The 16128-nt window shown below is 42.5% G+C and overlaps 1 protein-coding gene across 3 annotated transcripts in view; it reads right to left on the bottom strand.

The window, feature by feature from the left end:
• The window catches only part of NCOA7 (nuclear receptor coactivator 7), a 125460-nt gene extending 111627 nt beyond the window's left edge, over positions 1-13833 (bottom strand). For 2 of the 3 annotated variants that reach the window (XM_081141078.1, XM_081141080.1), the window contains exon 1: positions 12553-13113. The gene's annotated coding sequence lies outside the window, so the exon portion shown is untranslated. Of the gene's footprint in view, positions 1-12552; positions 13114-13242 lie in introns of those variants that run through there. The other variant, XM_081141079.1, reaches the window with a different exon arrangement.
• Between the last annotated feature and the right edge of the window lie 2295 nt (positions 13834-16128).

The raw sequence follows: 16128 nt of genomic DNA, 5'->3' as shown, positions 1-16128 counted from the left end.
TATCCAACCAGTGTGAACCTACACCGTCCAGGGTGGCTTTTGGCTTCACCCCTGACACATAGCAGCTCCTTGTACATTCAGGTATAACTAGTCCAAACTGGAAAAAAACACAGCATACTCATGATGTCCATCAACTGTTTTCCCCAAAACATGTTTCTTATATACAAATGAAATAATGACAACAACGTGCTTTGAGACTTGGCCACACTAAGTTTAGCCATTTAAGGAACAGACCAAAATGTTTCTTTCTGTGCAGACATTCCCTTCTAGAAAATACACTTATAAAGAAATATAATGGGTGTTCAGTCTTTCTCAAAGCCACACTGTTATCTAAAGTAACAAAGGAAGGCCCTGGCTGGGTGGCTCAGTTGGTTGGAACATTGTCCCATACACCAAAATGGTTGTGGGTTCGATCCCCAGTCGGGGTGCATATGGGAGGCAACGGATCAATGTTGCTCTCTCATATCTATGTTTCTCTCACTCCTCTCTCTCTCTCCTTTCCTTCTTCTCTAAAAAAAAAAATTTAAAAAAATCATTAAACAAACAAAAAAGAGTATTAGTCAAAGGAGCTGGTCAGGTTTAGCCTGGCAAGAGTTGGTATGAAATGACAGCTGTTTTCTAGTATCTCGAGGATCTTTTCTGGTAGAGGATTTAGGCTTGTGCCAATAGACCATCAAGAGGTATACCTAGAACCAGGCATTAAATGTGCAGGGAGAGGGTCTTTGCTCAAGTAAGAAAGAACTGTCTTACAGACACATGCAAAGAGCTGCCTCCAGATAGAGTGGCTTCCAAATCTCCAAAAGTGATTGAGCACAAGCAGAATGACCACTTCATGGGACTGCTGTAGACCAGCAGTTCTCAACTTTATCAGAATCAACACCCCTCACCTAAATAAATACATAAATATTTTCTCTATATATGTTTTTTAATATATCTTTATTGATTTTAGAGAGAGGAAAAGAGAGGGGGGGAGAGAGATAGAAACATCAATGATGAGAGAGTCATTGATCGGGCCCACAAACTGGGCATGTGCCCTGACCGGGAATCGAACCCCGATCGCCTGGATCCCAGGTCGACGCTCATGCCCGGCTGGGCTGTAAATATTTTCAAATACTCCTTTTATATGATTGAAATGAAGTTTATGGATAATATAACCTACTTACACACCTAATTTTATGAAATCAATATAATGCCCAAAGGAAAATTCTCACGTTTTTAAAAAAATCTATACAATGCCAAAAAGAAATTTATAACAAGTATTTCAATTAGTAAACTCAAAAGCACAAGTTCATTAGAAGCCATAATGAAACACATGCTTACAGCTACTTACATGGACAAGTTAAGCCCTAGTCAGTTTGGTTCAGTGGTTAGAGCACCGGCCAGAGGACTGAAGGGTCCGGGGTTTGATTCTGGCCAAGGGCACATACCAATCAATGTGTCTCTCTCACAATGATGTTCCTCTCTCCCTCCTCTCTCTCTCTGTCTCTGTCTCTCTCTCCCCCCCCTTCCACTCTCTCTGTAAAGCAATGGAAAAAATATCGTCAGGTGAGGATTAACAAAATAAACACAAGTTTAGCTGTAGGAGAAACGAGATCAGGAACTATTTCACTACATATGAGAAGCACAGGAAAATGAAAGAGTAGAAGTGAGGGAAAGGGAAAGGATGGGTAAGGGGTGGGGGTGGTGCATGGAACATTAGAATAAAAACTAGAGCTATAAATAACCAAAGTGATATTTCTATGCATGGCGACTAATCTTTCTTTTCTTTAAATGTCCCACTAAATATTCATGTAAGTCCTACAGAAGATAGGAAATTCCCAAGTATAAGGGACAATTTTTCGTTGTCTAGGACTATCCCATTCATTGCAGGGCATTTGGCAACTCTGCTTCCCTCCAACCAAATGCCAGCAGGCCCCCACAATAACTATGCCAACCAAACTGCACCTTGGTCGGGGGATACTGCACTCATTGAGAATAATTATTGCAGAAGAAAGTTCAGTTCTCTGGGTAAATTAATACTTTTAATTAAAATATTTTCTTTGTAAAATTCCTTCGAAGCTAATATTTTATAAACTCTACAGGTGAGAAGTTCCCTGTTTTCCAGATGCTCAGTGCTTCACCTGACTGACCCCTCTGACCCGTGTGGGTGAGGCAGCCCAGAACCTTTAAAGCAGGACAGGCCTGGCTGGATTTCAGACTAGTACTTCCAAGGTATGTAGCCACAGGCAAGTTGTTCAATTTCACCAGCCCTCAGTTTCTTTATCTATGTAAAAGGACTGTTATAGAGATTAAATGTGTCCATGGAACAGAAAATTCTACCTACTGAGATTCCAGTCAACCCAAATGTTCAAGTGGCCATGAAAATGATTCCTGCCTTCACCAACACCTGTCGAGTTAAATTCAAATTTGCCCCAAACATTAAAATCATCCAGTGAACTAACTCAAGCTAGGCAGTTCTACTGAATATAAAGATGACAACAAGCAGCAACAGTCAAAGATTTAATGAACATTAACTATATGGACCAATTTTTTTGTTCAGTGCTGTTATACACAGAATAATCTTTATGACTGTATGAGGGTATCAATATCCTTGACCCTTTTTCAGATAAAAAAAATGTGAAGTTTAGAAAGGTTAAAGAACTTATTCAAGGTCAAAGAGCTATGAGTTAGAGCCAGATTAGTCAGTTTTGTCTGATACCAAAATCAGAACCACTAATAACGGTCTCTAACACTAGGCAATTTTACCTCACAGAATTTTCACTTCAGCTTCGTGGTTCTTCCTGAATTTACCCACCATTCAAAAGAACAAGTGGGTGAACACCAGCTTTCTGGCCAATTTTCCTTTAGTATGTAAATCCTAAAGTCAATATTCTCCAAGGGAACTTGATTATTAGCAAGGGAGATAAAATTTACATAAATAAAACAATCAGAAAAAATGTATAATACAAATTAATGCCAAATAAAATGTGTTATGCACAGAGAAGTACTAAGGGAAAGAAAAGGGCGAGGTCACATGGGCCAGTGTTGTTAGTGAAGGTGTTTGAAGTGGGAGGACACAATCAACAATCATCTGTTCACCAGAAACAGTTTTATCCATCTTCTAAATTTTATTTATTGATTTTTTAGAGAGAAACATTAATCTGTTGTTCTACTTATTTACGCACTCATTCATTGGTTGATTCTTGTAATGTGCCCTGACCTGGGTTCGAACCCACAACCTTGGTGTATTGGGACATAGTTCTAACCAACTGAGCTACCTGGCCAGTGCCAGCAGTTTTATCCTTAATGCCAAAATCACCCGAAGCTGGAAGAGACCAGGAAGGATTCCTCTATAGGTTTCAGAGAGATCATGGCTTTGCTGACACACTTGACTAGACTTCTAGCCTCCAGAAATGAGAGACAGTGAATTTCTGTTGTTTTAAGCTACTCAGAGTTTGTGGTACTTTGTCAGAGTAGTCCTAGTAACCTAATTCTCTTTTTAAAATTTTATACACTATTACTGTTCCAAAAAGACACTACATCAAAGATGATATTACTTTCCCACCATGTTTATTCTCCCACTTTCTCTTACAATTTAAAGAAAATGTGGGCATAAAATTGAGAGCACTGGTAAGTATGATTGTGAATAGTGGAGCAGAAAGCTCACACAGTTAACATCTGTACCCAGGAGATAATTCAAACATACCATATTTGAGTAGGTAAACTAAGAACTGACCTGGTTATCAAGGAAAAATCTTACAAAAGTGTTTTGAAATACTCTGAGAATGTAGCATTACCGGGTATTATGCTATTCTTATCACACTTTAGTAATTTTAGTAATAAACTCTTACTGCTAGGTTTCTTGTACATATTTACGCTGTCTTGGGACCATTGTCTAACCAATTGCTCCTCAGGCCCACAATCTTTCCAGACGGTAAGCTCCCTACGGGAAGGGAATGTATTCCATTGTACCTGTGTGAGCACATGTGTGAGAATACACATAATACACCTCCTAGTATAAGCTAGATGTAGGATTTATGTTTAATGTGTTGATCTTTGATTTGTTAGGGCTAAATACACATAAAAGAAGCTGACTTTGGGTTATGGAACAATAAAGTCTTGCCTTTTATTTAGATTAGTGATCTCCATTTTTTAAAGTTGTATTCCACATAAATACAAGTATCAGTATAAAATACTTTTATGTATGTACATTTTTTCCTTATAAAAATGTCTTCTACACTAATATATGCATTATAAAACACATAACAAAAATAGAAGTCATAAAAAGATAATACAGACATTCTAACAATTTCTTCCCAGATCATCATGGGGTGTGTGGATCTGTTTAGAAAAAGACCAGGAGAGCAGATAGTAAAAATATTTCCTATGATTTGGTCCTTTCCAAGAAATGCAAGATCTATGAGAATTTAATATTTATGAACTTTAAACACATTCTCTGGCAGATTTGTGAAATTGTCTTGACCAAGCAAGCAATATTTCAGAGTTGATGATAGAGTTGTCTTTGTAACGATGAGTCTGTATATTGGCAGAGTCCCATTGTAAATGCATTTGCTAACTGTGGTGTTCCCTGCAAATGGAACCCTTTAGTTTTTTGACTTTAGAAATGAAAAGCTATCATCAGATTTTCAGGCAAATTTCTGTAAGACTGAGAAAATCAAATTATATAACATCCTGATCTTGAAGATAAAGGGGAACGAAGGATGAACAAAAGAAGATGGGACAGAAAACATAAATCATCTCTTAAGAATGTTTTCAACGCAACATCCGATCTTCCTGTGTTCCATGTGCACGTATATGGACAACACTGCTAGAAAACTGAAGGGCATAATGTAAAATACAACCCCTATCAGCTTACTGTAAGAACTGAGCCATAAAACAAGCCAATATTGAATTTTGGCACAAGTGTTTAAGTGCCAAATAATCTGAAATCAGGAATACAGAAGATGTTTTAAAAAATGTTCATAGAATTGAGTATCTACCTGGTGCAAAATACTGCCTTTAAAGGAAGAAATGTGCATGTAAATTTCAGATATTGCAGACAAAAGCCTGGAGGCAGGAATTCCCCTCTACACCCCCCTCACACGCCCACCCCCTGGTGTACGGGGTACAGAGGATTCTGACCCTACTGAAATGCTGAGTTTATGCACGTGGAGAGCGGAGACAAGGTGGAGTGTGTGAAATGTGAAGCGGGCACAATTCCATTAGGATCTAAGCAGCATTCACGGACTTAAACTTCCAACAGAAAGCCACCACCCACAAAATCTCAGGAATCATTTCCCTTGGTCTACTTAATCTTGAAGAACTGGCCTTGGGGCTGATCGAGACACAAAGCAAGAGAGCTAAATGCAAGAAAACATCAAGCAGATGGCATGTGGGTGAAGGTGTTGGGGAAGTGAAATATGAGCTTTGAAAGGAGGAAGAGAAAGTAAAACACATCAAAAGGAATATGCATTTGGTAAAGAAAAGTACAGAATGTAAGAATCCCATCATTTTAATTACATATAACAAGTTCCACTGCATTATATGGGTAACAAATACAAATGTGAAAAATGAAAATCATTCCTATGATTCCATCGATGGGGAAAAGAGCTTTAACATCCTGTCACTTTCCTGCCTTTCTTCTATGTATGTGCATTTAAAATCAAATCAGGATCTTTTTGTGTACAGTTTGGTGTACTATCACTTAAAAAAAAGACCCCATTGTTGGATTCGTCTCAAAAGTTCACACTATCACCCTTGACAATGACTAATACTTACACAGTTGCTTACTCTGTGACACGCAGGGTTCCAAGTTCTTCACAGATATTTAATTATCTAATTCTCAATATATTGTGGGAGATAGATACTATTATCTTCATTTTACAGCTGATAAAAATCAAGAAGAAATTCACTTGCCTAAGGTCACACAGCTGGTAAATGGTGGAACAGGACTCCAATCCAGGCAACTGGCTCCAGAGAGTCCCTGCTCTTAAGATTGTCTACCATACCACCTGTCTCCCACAGACAACATGCTCATCACTGAAATTCAGCCTCATCTCTGATTTCCTTAGGATGTACTCTGAGAATAGAATCACTTATGCCAAGGGATTCCATGAGCTAAACTGCTCTCCATCTATGTATACCAACATACCCTCTTCACCACCCATTGAAAGGGAATGTGACTCAACCTAAACCTTGCCAGCATTGTTAGGAACTTTTAAAATCTAATTATAATTTAAATTTCTTTGATGTAATAGAGTATTTTTTTCATATCTTGGCAATTTGTAGTTCCTATTTTGTGAATTTCCTATTCCTGCTAAAGACTGAATTTTTGTGCACCCCCCTCTCCCATTCATATTTTGAAAACCTAATGCTCAAGGTGATGCTATTACGTGGGGCTTTGGGAGATGATTAGGTCATGAGGGCAGCCCCTTCATGAATGGGATTAGTGTCCTCACGAAAGAGGCCCCAAGAGATCCCTAGCTCCTTCTTCCATGTGAGGACACAAAGAGAAGTCAGCAGTCTGCAACCCGAAAGAGGGCCCTCATCAAGCTTGACCATGCTGGCACCCTGATCTTGGACTTCCAGCCTCCAGAACCGTCAGCAATAAATTTCTGCTGCTTAGAAGCTACTCAGTCTATGGTATTTTGTTATAACAGCCCAACTGGACTAAATTCTTACTAGAATTAAAGAGTTAAGGCCTGTTAAATTGAAATTATTTTGGAAGGTGCTGTGATTCAAGATAACAGAGAGTTGCTAAAGAGCTGTTTCAGTGGGACCCTATAGACAGGCAGTACCTTGGGGATAATTACCAGGACGTAGGGCTGAGGGCTCAGTTGGAAGCACCTGGGACTATAAGGACTGAGCAGGCTGTCCCAACAGACTAATAGCCTGAAACTGTGCTTTAAACTGTACAGCAGGGGCTGTACTTATCCAATGGCTAGAATATGTTACTGCTACTCAGGGAACCCTCAATTCCTGGTACCAACACGTCTGGTTTGCTTAGTGAAGTCAGATCCACAGAAAGAAAACGAAAGATCTTGAGGTTTCTCTCCTATGGAGCCATCTCACAAATTTTTCCTATTCTGCACAACATAGCTGGTTAGTGATTAGAGTCATCCACCAGTTAGAGGATTCCACATGAACGGTGCTGCACAAACACTATTAAATTCTTACTCTCTGAATCCTGTTAATCAGTCAACAGCAAAGTACCTCATGTCAGGCACTCGGCAATAACACTGAGCACTTTGGACGCCACCTGGTTACTTGACTTGGAATTAAAAAGACCTCATTCACATACTAAAGAGTCACTTCTTAGGAAGAACCACTCTGTCCAGGTGGTCCATATCATCTATCGGGGTCAACAATTCACAGTGTCTACTTCTTAAGAGTAACACTGTCTTCTATTAGATCCCTAAACTTTAGTGGCACCCCATTTGGAGGTTTACACCTCTTTGTGTACCAAAAACAGAGGCAAACCGGGGGGGGGGGAGGCATGGAAGACACCCAGGGGGAGGCCATAATAAATATGAAGTTATTTTTAATGAATGTCAACACAATGTTTGAGAGAGAATCAGTACTGTAAGGCAGGGAAGCTAAAGAAAATGATACAGGCATGTTTTCTACTGAGGCTGGAGGACAGAAGAGATGAATGGTTAAATAAAAGCTTCAACCTTGGGCTTTTTTTGACCCATCCTAGCATGCTATCCAAAATCACAGTTAATTTTTACTAGAAAAGCAAATTTTTTATGAGAAATGCCTGTTCCCAGTATGGAAGCCTGCTCGGGACTCTAAACTCCATGTGGAAGGCTCTGTAAGTTTATGGATTCTCAACTAAGGATGACCCCTGGAGATGACACCAGAACTAAGTGTGGCTTGCCAATGAAAATAGGACAGAGTGTTCCAAAAAGAGAGATCAGCATGGAGAAGAAAAATCATATGCTATACATGTGCTGGAAGTGATTTTTGTGTTATTAAATATTCTTAACTTGGGGTCCATAAACAAGGATGTGCAGGCAAAATGGTGTGTGTGGTGTGTGAGATCATGAACTTTCAGATTTTTTAAAGAGTCCATGATTTGGCAGGTGTGAGGGTCAGTTAATAACAACTGTGGTGCCTGGCTGGTGTGGCTCAGCATTGACCTATGATCCATGAGATTGTGGTTCCATTCCTGGTCAAGGAACATGCCCGGGGTTGTAGGCTCCATCCCCAGGATGGGGTGTGCAGGAGGCGGCCGATCAATGACTCTCTCATCATTGATGTTTCTATCTCTCTCTCTCCCTCTCCCTTCCTCTCTCTGAAATCCATAAAATATTTTAAAAAATAAACAAATAAATAACAACTGTGGGCCAAATGCATGGCAGGAAGAGGTAGAGGGCACTAGATGAATTCCTCAGGGCCCAAGAGACAGGGCTAAGATTCTAAGATTCGTGGTGGACTCCTTCCTGGGCAGGATGGAATCCTTTAGAAGGTTTGAAGAGGGAAATTTAGAAGGAAGACTGGCGTTAATGTAGAGGAAAGTAAAATGCAGTCAACAGTCTAAAGCACCTGAGGAGACAAACCAGAGCAGTGGGAATGGAAAGAAGGGAATTGAGAGAAGGGAATTAGGAGCTAAAAGAAGTATGCCAAATGGTTATATTTGTTTGTATATGCATAAAATGCCACTGGAGGATTCTCAATTAACAGATAATACTGGTTGCCAGTGCGTAGGAAAAGCAGGTAACTAGGGGGAAAAGATGAGGAGTCCTTTCACTCTGCATCCATTTGTATCATATACAAGTATTTTGAATCATATACAAGTATTACCTACTATACAAATTATTTTTTAAAAATACATGGAGGTTATTGGAATGAAATGACTCTTTGTAAAAAATATGCCCATATCTCTCTCCAAATCCTCTCCAATGTTTCAAGTCACACTTCTGAATTCAAATTATTTTTACTCCAAAGGCTCTGACCCTTGAGAAGAGCCAATCTCTCTGTTGACCTGGATAAAAAACATATTAAATTTATCAAACTAAACTTGGCATCATATAGATGTAAATCAACCAACTTAACAGGTAGTTGTCAAAACACCAGAATGAAGTCTGGACAATTGACCAGGGAAAGCAATCTCTTAAATTTTATGGTAAATAAAAGTGGCTCAAAGAAGACTCTATATCTGATTTATTAAAACAAGGATGAATCAAATAAATTACTGATGTGAAAGAGGTCAGATGTGAGATCCAGTGGTGTTAAGCTAGTTGAGACTAGCCCTTTGGCTAAAAATAATTTTTAAATTATATGGAATGATCTTCTGTTCAGTCTAATATAGCATATAAGGTAGGTACTACAAAAATAATTGACTTAAATTGAATGATTTTACCAATTTTAAATTAGTGATAAGCAGCCATAAATTTAATAGTTAAAAAAATAAGTGTAGCCCTGGCCAGTGCAGCTCAGTTGCTTGGGCGTCATCCATGCACCAAAAGGTTGCTGGTTCGATTCCAGGTCAGGGCATATGCCCAGGTTGAGAGCTCCATCCTCGGTAAGGGGTGTGCAGGAGGCATCCAACCAATGCTTTGCTCTTGCATAGATGTTTCTCTCTCTCCTTCTTCCTTTCACTCTAAAAATCAACAAAAATATATTTTTTAAAAAGTATAACTTAGTTGTCCAAAACTATGTAATATTGTTTTCCATTTGGCTATTTAAGCTCAAATATATTAAACTTGCAATACTTGTTCAATGGAACTGATTAAACTTGTTAATCAAAAGCATACTATGTCCAGAGATCAATTTTGCAAATATTTTCATTTATTTGGTTTTATATTTTATATTTTGCCTTGTTCCACAAAGGATATAAATCAGCTTAAAATAATAAATTCAATAAAATGGGAAAATATAATTAGATAAAAATCAGAATCAACAAAAACAAGGTAGAACAGAAGCTCAAGATCAAAGGAAAGTTAGAACATCAATAATTCAGGTCATAGGTTTTTAAAGGGTTCTTAAAATTGAGCTGCAAATTTGATTCTGTGTTTTCTCGCTGCCAAATCAGAAAGGGAAATATAATCAATTATCTGATTCTAGTTTTGCATGATGAAAAACAGACACAATAATTGTTCAGGGGAAGTAAAGCTTTTCTTTGGCATTTAGAACTGAATGGAATTTCTTGCATCGGTATTTAAACAGGAGCTGCAGAAGGGACCATGATTTTAGTAACCACATCTTGTAAATAACAACAGTAGGTTTCTTGTGACTGCCTTTATTAATAGAATCCCTCGGTGTGAGCACAAGGGTGGAGGTGGGGGGCTGTAAGGGATGCAAAACAAGGTAACCAAAGTATGTAGTTTCTGAAGATCAAGCTAGACTCCTGGTCTTAACATCCGGTATTAGAGGGAAAGGGATGGATATCATGGCCTTTGTTCAGCCAACTGTTTGTAAACATTATTTCTCTCAATTAAGCTTCTGATCAAATTTATGAGCAGACAACTCATATTCTCTGGTAGGTGCACAAACAAAGGCATTCTATACCACGTTCAGGGAAGATTGGTACACAACAATTACTCTCCAACCACCAGTTCCCCACATTTGAAATTCAACGCTATACAAATTTTATTTTCTATACTTTTTCTAGTTTCTACATTTATTATACTTAACCATAACAATCTTGGTTCCAACATATGTGAATTGAGTGAATCCTATTTCATGTAAACAACAACAAACATATGGGCTGGGGTGAAAAAGGACTGAGATAAAAAATTATGCCACCATAAAAAAAAGCAGAGTAAATAACATTTAGCAAGGAGGGGATGCAGTTTTCTGCAATGAAAACTTAGGATACAGAAAAATAAGACAGAGTAAATCCAGGTCTTAGAATTGCATTCTAGTTGTACATGTGGAGGCAGGACTCTGGGGGTCACGGAAAAGGACCCAGGCACAGAGAGGCATAGCACATTTAGTGCAGGATACACACAGAAAAATTCCTTTTCCATTCTGAGATTAGGAACCAGCTCTTCCTGATTTCAAGGCCAAATGTACCAGCACAGTTTAAATGTTCAATTCTATTTGTCAAATTTCACAACCACCCTGGCTGTCAAACTTATATCCTTACATAGTAAGGAAAACCCATATAGTTAAAAATGTGTATCTATACCATATATTTTGAATCATTTGGGAATCACAGACACTTCTACATGCTTTATTTTTACATTTCCCTGTAATAAAATACATTAGAATTAGATCAACCATAACAACTCAACTTTAAAGCAAGTTAATATGTCACTTATTAACCAAATCACTGTTATCTTTGGAGTAACTTAGAATTTTCTTTTAAACATGAATTGTACTTTTAAAAATTGTGTTTGGGAGTTTAACTGAAATAAGTTTGATTGCCAGTGAGACTGGAAAATTTGCAAGATTGGACATGAAATAAATTTATATCAGGAGTTGGGGAGAATTATCCATATAGTCTTTAAAATGTCAAAATGCAATCTCAGATGTTAACCGAATTTGACTATTTACACAAAGCAGGAATTTTTAAAATCCAGTTAAACTTCAACGGCCAAAGGACAGAAAACATATTTTGACACTAAACTGTCATTAGCTGAAGCCTGAAACAGTTCATACAGCAAATAACTAGGGCACAGTAAGCATCAGATGCAAGGGATTACCGGATTGAACAAGGCACTGAGCTCCTGGAGTTTACACTATTTCATTTTACAAAGCTCTAAACCTCAATACATTAATATAAAACTGGACCTTACAATGATTCACTTTCCAAAACTCTACACCTTGTTTAAAATAAAATAATAGTAACCTGTTAAAATCCATAACCAGTTTCTCAGAAATACAAACCGTACCGCCTCGCTGGGAGCCAGGCTGCTCCCTGGCTGCCTCTGCTGGACGGCCCGGCGCAGCGCCCGGCGGATCCCGGACCCCGGCACCTGTAACAAACTTGCCACCCAACACATCCTTCCGCGGGCGCAGGGGGCTCCCACGCGGGGAGCCCGCAATCCCCAGCCTCATTTACCTCGGGCAGAATCTGACTTCTAGGAGGACCTCTTCTAAGCGGTGCTAAAACGTTGGCTGTAAGGGCTGAGCCACCTACTTTCTATGCCAGCCAGCCAGCTCTAAAATCCACAGAAACCCACAGCGACTTCGACACGCCGCTAAATAACGCTTTCCAGGTCTACACGTTTAGCCGAAACAGGAAAAAAAAAACGCCTCTGCTCATGCAGCCGAAGAAATACGGTGACATATTGCTACCTGAGCTGCTGAAAATCCAACGGTCTTCCCCCCCAAATCAGCCGCACGCCGATCGGCGCTCCCCACCCCCGCCCGCAGGGGGCCGGGGGCGGGCGGGGCAGGGTCGAGCTCCTGTCCGCCACCCGGGCTCCGGGAGGGGCGGTCAGCTTAAGCAGGGGCAGCGCCCAGGGTCACCGGCACGCCTCAGGGCGCTCCACCGACCGCGCGGGAGGCAAGTTTGGCGGGTCCCGGCCCCTGCCCCTGCCCCCGCCGCTCCGCAGCGCAGCCTCAGCAGCGGCAGGCTGCGAGGACGCCCCGGGTCCGAGAGAAGGGGTCTGGCGCACCTACCTACAGGGCGGGGGCGGCTCCTCGGGTCTGGGAGAAGGGGGTCGGGCGCACGCATTTCTGGGAGCGGTGGCCTCGGCTGCTCCGCGCGGGGGAGCGCATCCTCTAGGGTGGCTGCAAGGAGGGGTCGTGGGGGAACGTGCGCCAAGGAGGGGCCAGGCCCGAAGGGAGGAGCCCCAGGCGCGCGGCCCCCGGGAACCGACGCCCGGAGCCGGTGGACGCGGCCGCCCCGGGACTTCTCAGGCCTCCGGCCACGAGCGGCGGCAACCCTGCCGCTGCGCTTGCGGTCGGGGCATCCGCCGCCGGAGGCTCAGGGGCCCGGCCAGGGGCGGAGAGCTGCGGCTGGCACGACGCGGGGTAGACGCCCGCCTTTAGCCCCGCCCGGCCCGCGCCGCGCTCTGCGCCCCCCGGCGGCTGCGGGGGCCGGGGCGCTCGGAGGCCCAGCTGGGCGGCTCAGGCGGCGAGCGCAGCATCCTCCGCGCGCCGGCGACCTCGGGTCCGGGGGCCTGCGCGCCCCGCCGCCCCGGGCTGCCGCAGCCTCGGCGCCCACGCACGGCCCAGCCCGGCGGCGGCTCCGCCCCGGGGAGCTGCGCGCGCGGCCTCCGCAGGCCCCGGCCCCTCGCGACGCCTGTCGGGAGCGAGCTCCGCGGCCCGCGGCCCGAGGCTCGGCCGCGGGGCTGGGGGGCCCCTTACCTCGGCCCGGCCTCGCCCCCCGCCGCCGGGCTGCCGCGGCCGCCGCTCTTCGTGGGAAGCGCGGCCTTGAGAGCGGAGCTGGAGCCGGACGTCTCCTCGAGCCTTCAGGCCGTGGGTTTCCTCCCAGCGCGGGGACCGGCACATTCAGCCTTCAGTCCTTTCCGGCGCGGCGTTTCGCAAAGGGGCCCGCCATCTCCGCCCCCTCTCGCTCGAGGCCGCCGCGCGGCGTCCCGGGTGCTGCCAGGTTGCAGCCATCACAGCAGTTGGACCCTTCAGGCCGACGCTTGGCAGGGGCCCTGGAGAGCCCGGGCTGGGACGATGTGCATCAGCAGCGGGGCAGCGCCGGGGAGCTCCCCGTCCCCACCCGGGTGCCGTTCCCTCTATGGCCCCATGGCCCGCGCTGCAAGATGCCTAGGAGGTTGGCCTCGGGGTCTGCCCGTGCAGAACAAACTCAGAGCACAGCCTGCAGCTGGTCTGGTCTGATAGCACTGGTGTGTCAGTATTATCAAGACACAGCAGACACACACACACTCGATAGCAGCCTCCCTGGGTTGCTGACGCCGCTTAGGCTGTGACAGCCTCTCCTGGAAGTTGGAGCAAAGCAATCAACAGCCGTGGCTTTGGGATTTCAGTTGCCAATGCTCGTGACACTCTTGCAAAATATCGAATAATTGCACTCAGCATGTATGAAAACGGACCTCAGGTTTACATCTTCATGGTTTCGATGTGAAAATTTAGGGGTTTCTCTTTTTCTTTAGGTATCGTGTTACTTGCAAATTATTTTCAAGGGAAAATTAAGCTCCTAAAATATAGAGCTGATTTTTTTTTAATGGAAAGAACATGATTCGAGATGTCCAGAGAAACTGACCTGCTCTCACACAGTTCTTTGATGAGTGCTTTTATGATTTTAACATCTAAGATCATCTTGCAGTGCTGGTCATGGGGCCATATAGGGAACAGCACCCAAGTGGGGATGGGAAGCTCACAGGCACTGCCCAGCTGATGATGCAAATCTTCCCAGCCCCGGCTTTCTCGGGTCTCCCCCAAGAGTCTGCCTGGAAGGCCCAATTGCTACATTCCTGTTGCTGTAATGATCGCAACTTGGCAGCATCTGGGGTACTGCACCCGGGACAGGAGCTGGAAGGGGAAGAGATGATGGGCCCCTTTGCAAAACACAACACTGAAAAGGACAGAAAGCTGAATTTACTGTGGCCAGTGGTTTTTAATAAAAAATTTGTTTAAAAGCAAAAGAAAAGACATGTTCCATAGCAGTACAAATAAATCACTCAGGCTTTTTGAGATGAGTTCCTTTAAGCAAAACGGTGGTCCAGGGCTGAGCAGGGGAGGATTCTCACCTCTCTGGGTTCAGAAACATGAGCATGACTTGGTCACTTCCAGGGACTCTGATTGATCTGGAGCCCCAGTTTATTTTCAAAAGATACCTATTATTAATTACATTTTGCCCTCAAATCAGAATCACTCGGTTATAGGAATGTGTGTGTGGATATGCAGTATGTGACATATGAGTGACAGGATGAAGTCGATGAGAATTTGGCAGTTGTTTAACAAAGTTTATAAAGATGTCTGCCTTAGAATGTAGTTTCTGCAGGAAACGTTCATTGAGTTGCAATTCTGGACTCTTCCCATCCTTTCCCCACCAAAAGTTCCCTTTTGTTTTTATCCCTATGGACCCGATGTTCTGTCAAGAAACTAATTAAGTAGTAATTTTTTTTATTAGCCAAAGATATAACTAAATATCTAGTATTTAAAAAGTAACCATCAATTATAAAATGTTTGTCAGCCTTTCCAAAACATTGCATGTAAGTTAAGGATATTCTTTACTATCTCCATGAACTCCTCCAGGACTACATGCTGTATCATGTATCATGTTTTATTACAGTGAAAGTTCCAGTAAAATAAAGATTTCTTCTTCTAGCTTAAATGGTGGAGGAATTACCCCTTAAAGAGTCTTCACTCGTTCTATTTCATTAACTCAACACTTACTGATTTGTCTACGCCTTGTCTTTATACAGAAATCAGAAATAAAACCATTTCCTTTCCAGATCTGTGCTATCCAATATGGCACCCACTAGTCGCACGTGGCCATTTAAATTAAATTTAATTTCAAAATGTTTTTTACTCCAGTAGCCACATTTCAAGTGCTGAACCACACATGGCTCGTTACTGTTCTTTTAGAACAAAATAGAACATTTATATTATTGCAGAAAGTTCTTCTGGATATACTGCCTTAAATAGTATCAGCTTTACATGGTGGACACAGTATTAAATGAGATAACCCATGAATGATGCTTATACTAAAGTCTAGAATGTGACCTTCAAGAGAAGTTAGCTATTGCTCTAACAATATACGTTATTATAACAAAGGCTTTCCTTTTTTAAAATGGTATCCCTAGTATCCCTTGTTGTGCCTGCATAATACAAGATGTTTGGTAAATGCTGAGTTAATGAAAAATTATAATGCTACATTGATTTTATGGATATGAGGGCCTCTGTTAAATATGAAAATTGACCTATCTTTGTTGAAGGGTAGAGGCTGTTGTAGGTCAGTTTAGGTAGGACCGTCATCTCACTTTTTCTGGGATTGATAACCCCGTATGATGAAAGTTTGGAATAGATATGGAGAAGCAAAGATTCCTTCAGTTCTTAAAGGAAGGAAAGAGCGGTCACTTCACTTGCTCTTCTTTGTCGTAGGAACTGGACCAATGGGAGGCAACTGGATCCCTGAGTTCAGGTTATCAGTTGTTCTCTCAAGCAACTTCCCGAAGGGCTTGAGTAGGAATTAAACAGCCTCAGGAAATATCAAACAGTAGCAACTGTTCTTGCAAATGTGTTCAGTATTTTTCTTATGTATCTATCTAAAGATAA

Source organism: Miniopterus schreibersii (assembly GCF_964146895.1).
Source record: "Miniopterus schreibersii genome assembly, chromosome: 6".
Lineage (NCBI taxonomy): Eukaryota > Metazoa > Chordata > Mammalia > Chiroptera > Miniopteridae > Miniopterus > Miniopterus schreibersii.
Note: the sequence above shows the minus strand (reverse complement) of the source record. Positions and strands in the feature narration are given on the sequence as shown.